At 45.9% G+C, this 6299-nt stretch overlaps 1 pseudogene; it reads left to right on the top strand.

The window, feature by feature from the left end:
- Positions 1 to 5106: 5106 nt before the first annotated feature.
- Positions 5107 to 5226, top strand: LOC136662589 (5S ribosomal RNA; annotated as a pseudogene).
- Positions 5227 to 6299: the final 1073 nt, after the last annotated feature.

The following is a 6299-nucleotide window of genomic DNA, read 5'->3' as shown; positions in this document are numbered from 1 at the left end:
CTGGAGATTCCAGAGACTGAACCTTGTTAATCCTATGAAGTTGTGTTTTGAGTTTTGCAGAAGTGTGGTCACTCTCTGTGACCTGTTCATTTCTTGCAGTGTCTCTAGGACAGTTATGCGCACGTATTTTTCTTGTTTCTGGTAACTTCCGATTGAACTAATTTGCAGTGAAAGATAATAATGCAGGTGTGCTGGGAAGGCGCTCTAAGTTAGAACACTCACAGAGCATTGGATTGCAATAAGTAAGTACTTCTGATTTGAGAGAAGGTAGCATTGTTTCCAGCTGCCATTCCCCAAACTTGTTCTGACAGGCAATCTAAATCCAGCTTGACTTCCTCATGCCTAGTATAAAGTCCAGGTGAATAGTGCTGCTGTATGCGCGTGAACTTCTGATTTGCCTCCATGTTCTGAACTGCGTCTTTCCCCTCAAATATCTAATGGATTTTATTGTATGCAGAACTCATTTCGGCATTACTTCCCCCCCCCATGCACCCCTCATCCATTCATTGGAGAAACTAATTAAGCTCTTAATGGTTGAGCAGCTTACTTGTGCCGGTTGGAGATGAATCATGCTACCTTCCTCTGGTCTGGGTTACAGTGGGTTTTATTCTCTTGTTTTCCAACATTGCAAGCCATTAACTTGCAATTAATGGCTTGCTCCAAGCCCTGCAATGCTAGGGTCCAGGAGCCTGCACTCTGTTCTCTTGCCCTACCTCCCAGAAAACTATAGATCAGGGAAATCTGGCATATACCTTTCTGGTGCTGCTGGAAACTGTGGTGAAGCCCCTTGAGTTTCTTAGCGAGTGATGAACTACATAATCATCAGTGCTGCTGCCTGGGATGGTTGCAACCCAACAGCAGAAACCTGCAGCTGTAGGGAGGAAATAAAATGTTTGAAACCTTTTTCCCTCTTGTTTTTAAGGGCTCTGCATTCATAAAACTTACAAACTAGGGTTGAACTTTTCCTTTTATGTTCTAGTGCCGTGCATCTTAAGAACATAAGAACAGCCCCACTGGATCAGGCCATAGGCCCATCTAGTCCAGCTTCCTGTACCTCACAGTGACCCACCATATGCCCCAGGGAGCACACAAGACAACAAGAGACCTGCATCCTGGTACCCTTCCCCTTCTCCGAATGCTTGTTTTAGTGCATGAGGATGAGGCTGGTGAAGCAGGACACAGGATAATGACAGCTCTGTATGTGCTGTGGCAATTCATAGTGCTGCAAACTTGCATTGGTTTTATACTGGATTAGTTGTTACTTCCCCCAAATAGTCCTGGGAATCGTATTTCAGTAGAGTCACTAAGATTTCTTGACCCTTCTCCAGGGTTAACTTTGGCCCGTGGTATAGGAGAGTGAAGTAACTGCTTGCTGGCTACTTTTATTAGATGCTTGCTTTCTTGGTTGACCGGCCAAGAGACTAAGGAAACCGCTGCTTCTGCATGCCAGCCATCCTGCACAAGGGTCCTCTGTTGCCTCCTTGCCCACCAAAGGAAGGAAGGATTAGCGGAGTGTTGGCTGATCAAGCTAGCAATCACCATGCTTCTCTTCCCTGCTTTCTTTTCCATTTCCAATCCTGCCACTACTAAAGAGCCAGAGGAAGTGGTGATGGAGTCGGTGGTTGAAAGAGGTGGGAGCAAGGGCAAAATCTCCAAAGGGGCATTTATGGTGTGCTTTCTTCTCTAGGGATTTGTGCTTTGTACCAGTGCCTCAGATGGGAGAGGGTTTAGGCTGCTACTCAGTGAAGTACATTTTCCAGGATTTCCTTTAGACCATGTGCAATATTGTTAACCAAAACATTTTGGAAAGTCTTATACAGTCATGTTCTTTCTCTTCTTTCAGTTCACTGAGGCCCAGGCAAGTTGAGGCAACTTTGGCACCTTTGGGCACAAGGTCTGCCTCTCTATTGATGCACATTGCCCAAGGACTTGTCCTTCCATCCAGAAAACAAGACTGGAAAAATCCAAAAACAGGGGCAGTGTTGGTCTGGGAGGAGTAAGAAAGGATTGGTGACCACCTTACATGTGTTCAGGGGCAAGGAGAAAACTGGCCTGCAGTCCCTTTGAGCTCTATAGCGTGGGGGCAGTAGTAAAGTCCTTTGGACTTCATCTGCACGCATGAACTTAAAACTTTGTTCGGCTTCAGGAGGTGAAACAGAGGTAAAACTTTCGTATCCAAAGGCAGGAGGGGAGTGTGACCATTATGTTGCTTCTGCTTTGGCCAAAGGTAGATTTGTCCAGGGAATGGGGCAAAGGGATTGCAGCATCCTGGAGCCTGAATTAATTCAAGCCCAGAACTGCTCTTAGGAGGGAAGCAGTTAAAATATTAAATAAATCATGCTGCAAATTATAACCTTCAATAAAGTCTTGGCCCATTTTCAGTCCTGTATTTTTCCTTGTGTCTTCATTGGCAGGGGGAGGGAATATAATTTTCTTTGCTGTGATCACTCTTTGCATAGATAGAAGCTTAAGAGCAGTGTACAGTATAACTACTTTGTTAGATCATGGGCACATACCTCAGCTGTCAGTTTTGCTCAGCAGTCAATTAATAAGAAATTAATAGAAGACACTGTGATTTATTACTTGGTTTCTTAATTTTTACAAAAGGCCAGATTCATAACAGATGAAGCTTTGAAGAGATAACAATTAGCATCTGTCTCCTAACTTCTCTCCGCTTCAAAACTTTTAAATGGCTTAGAGAAAATAATCAATTTATTAAAAGATTGTTTGGAAGCATTGAGCCCTTTTTTTTAAAAACAAAAATACATTTTTGAGAGGGAAAACTGAAAGATAATGCTATGGTCCTAAAGATGTAACTGCTGGATTGGTGTAGCATACACTTTGTTTTTGCACCAAACCGTTTAGAACAGGGGTCTACTGAGTAGACACACAGGATGTCTCCTCAGCTGTGGAGGAAAAGCCTCTCCTTGCGCTGAGTGGGGACCTGCTCAGGGAAAGGCGGGCTGCAAGGGCTCGAAATGGCTGAGGAGGAGGGCGGCTCAGGATTGGCTGGTCTGTCTGCCAGTGAAGGGACCTGAGCCATTCCAACTGAAAAAGCCAGGAGCCTGCTGGATGCTGATTGGCTGAGCCTGCTGGAGAGTTGGGGAAGGGAAAAACAGGGAGCTTAAGCCTGCAGAGCGGGCAAAATTGAAAAGGGAAACCAATGTGGGGCAGGTGGGGGTGAAGGGAGAGGAGGGCAGTGAGCTCAGGGGGTGAAGGGAAGCAGCCTGCCCTCCCAACACAGGTGCCTCCTGTTACGCCCTTTGCCACTTTCACCAGGAGGAGCCGCAGCAGACAGCTGAAAGAGCCGCATGTGGCTCTAGAGCCGCAGGTTGCCGACCCCTGGTTTAGAAGAACTCTTTGGATAGTGTTGGCCCAGCATTTAACAATGCAACATTGGAATGGTTTTGCTTTGTCACGGTGTTATTTAAGGCAGATACCCTATTGCAGCAGTTCCCAATCTGTGTTGCAGTGTGTGCCCTGGGGTATCCTGAAGCACTTGCCAGGGCTGCTACTCCAGAAGGAAAACTGAGCCACTCCAAACAGCGGTTGGAGGCTTGGCACAGCATGGCAGGAAGAGCTCCAGCATGCAAAATCTGCATGCTGAGAAGGGCTCTCTTGTCCTCCCTGATTCTCTTACCCGGCAGGGAGACCACACCACTCCAAACAGTGGTTGAAGGATCTGTGGGAAGAGCTCCAGCAAGTGAAAACTGTGTGCTGAGCAGGGCCCTCCCATCCACCTTGTTTCTCTTTCTGCTGTTCAAAATGGTGCGCGAGGTCTCCAATCCCAGAAATAATTGACAATGACATCATCGCCAGTCACTTCCAGAAGCCGCGTGCAGCTGGGGTCATTGTGGCGCTGGTGAGTTTGGGAAGCACTGCTCTGTTGCAGATATTTTCAGATCAGGACATCGGTGCACTCTGCCCCTAATATGCCCCTCTCAGATCGTGTTTTAAATGTTTAGCAACATATATGGGCTGCAATTTGGGGAGTGTGTTTTGCACTTGGGAGGTTATGGAGGATATTGGCGGCTGGGTGAGGAAAAGATGATTCAATTGAGTTTATGTGTGTGTGTGTTTAAAGGTCCTATTTTAATTGATTCCATCTTAAAAGGGTTTATCCGGTCCTAATCTGAACTAAATTTTCTGCTTTGGGCGATGTGCTCCCTTGGTCTTTATCATGAAGATGCCATGTGGGGTGGGAGCAAAAGGCAGAGAATGAAATGCAGCCAGCAATGAAGACTCATCTATCCATTCTGAATTTCTATTGATTTTATTTCCTTAGATGAGCCCCACCCCATCTTCTCCTCTGCGCCCACATGCACACAGGATTGAATCTATAACTGTTTAAAATATCTTTTAGGCCAGGCGTATTTTTTCTCCTTGCCCTTTTTTTTTTTTTTTGCTATTCAAAAAGCCTCTAAAGTGTCAGCATGTCTCCAAGCAGGCGAGATGTGCCTCGCATCTAAACAACATGATGTCAGTGTGGTAGAAAAATTCCCACTGAGGGCCCTGCAGGTCAAAGCAAAGCTAATGTATGAGGCCTTCCATCCCACTATCAAGCATGGGTTTTGCAGATAAGATTTTGTGCACTCTTTGTCTATTATATATATTTCTATTGTATAACCAGCAGATGCACTGGCTCTTTTTCTTCCTTCCCTCGTCTTGAATGGTGTATTTAAAGCAACCTGCTATTGGGACAATTGCAGACTGCACTAGCTGTATGTTTTTAAAGCTCTGGTCACTGAAACCCCCAGACTGTGTGCACTGTAATTCTGCACAAGCCGTTCAGAAGCATATTTATCTTTTTTTTTGAGAATCTGTTTCCATTATTTAAAATGAAAGTAGCAGCTCAGAAGATTGTATGTTATAGCTTCCCACCTATTGCTCCTTGCTTAGATAGGTTGCTGGTTAATAGTCAAGATGGCTGGTTGATACTTCACTGATGGGACCTGATGCTTCCTGATAGTTGGGGGATCTGTCTTTTTTTGTTTGAACGAGGCACATATCTAACTACCCACAAACGGACAGCAGGTATGTTGCAGAAATGCTTTTCGGAAGAAAAAAAATAATCCCAGGTTACTTGAGTAGCTGATCTCCACACAACTCAGCAGCAACTGTTACCCTGCACGTGCCTGATCTCATCTGATCTCAGAAGCTAAGCAGGGTCAGGCCTGGTTAGTACTTGGATGGGAGACCACCTGGGAATACCGGGCACTGTAGGCGTATAACATAGTCTTTCGAGACTGAAGGTTGCCAGCCATGATCTCCACGCACCATAGAGTGTGGGTTGAGATATTTTGGGCTGGAGGCTTAAGAGGAGTATGAAAGATTGAAAGGAGTAGTAGGCTGTGACTGTCTCCCGATGTGGGGGGGCCAGCGTGTCACCCCTGTGATGGACCTCCTCCCATGCTGTGGGTGAGGCAACGCTGTTGGCAGTGGGCATGGTGATGCACGATTGCACTGCCCCCGTTGGTTTTTTGTCTATAACTTTTGGTAGAATAGAGATACTTCAGTGTGGTTTGTTTCATTGTGTTCTGCATGACATTATGTGTCGAATGATATATAATGATTGTATTATTTGAAAATACCAAGATTTTAACAACTTTGGCCAGAAGTGGTGACACCCTCATCCCATGCACGTCACCCTGGTGCATTCCACACACACCCCCAGTGATGCCACTGGTAGTACGTGATGCTATCAGTCCCCTTTATTGGGGAGCTGGTTTACAGTGCAACTTGGCAGACCCTGAATACTTCTTCAGTTCACACTCCATCCCACAGTTTCACAAAGTTCCTCTAGTTCCTTCATTATGGTGCTTCACAGGGAGTTTCTTCACCGGTGGGTAAGATTAGTTCCCATCAGGATCTTTTGGACCCAGCACTGACTTACTGTGAGGTCCAAAGCCGTGGAGGCATACCCAGAAATGTGATGTGATGATGTCACACCTCAAGGCATTCAGGGGCTACCTCACCACCTGTGCAATCGCAGGGGCGGGCTGATCTGTCATCACTTCAAGCTCTAGGCTCTCCTTGTATGAAAGGCTATTTCCATTAGAGGCACATGAGGCTCGGAGACTGTTTTCATTGGAACAGGACAAGACAGGGAAAGTTCTGCCTCCCCTGATCACATGTCCCCGAGAACCCAGCTATAGTGTCTTTGGTGTTGTCTTGGGACGCTTCTGATCTGTTTTAACACTGTTGGTTATCCTTCCTAGGATCACCTAGGAAATAAGTTGGATAAGAGTGCCTGTGTCCTAATCCCCAGTTCGTATGAGTCTCCAACAAAGGAAACATAC

The sequence above is a fragment of the Tiliqua scincoides genome, chromosome 11 (assembly GCF_035046505.1).
Source record: "Tiliqua scincoides isolate rTilSci1 chromosome 11, rTilSci1.hap2, whole genome shotgun sequence".
In the NCBI taxonomy this organism is placed as follows: Eukaryota; Metazoa; Chordata; class Lepidosauria; order Squamata; family Scincidae; genus Tiliqua; species Tiliqua scincoides.
The sequence above is the reverse complement of the archived record's forward strand: the minus strand, read 5'-3'. Positions and strand labels throughout refer to the sequence as shown.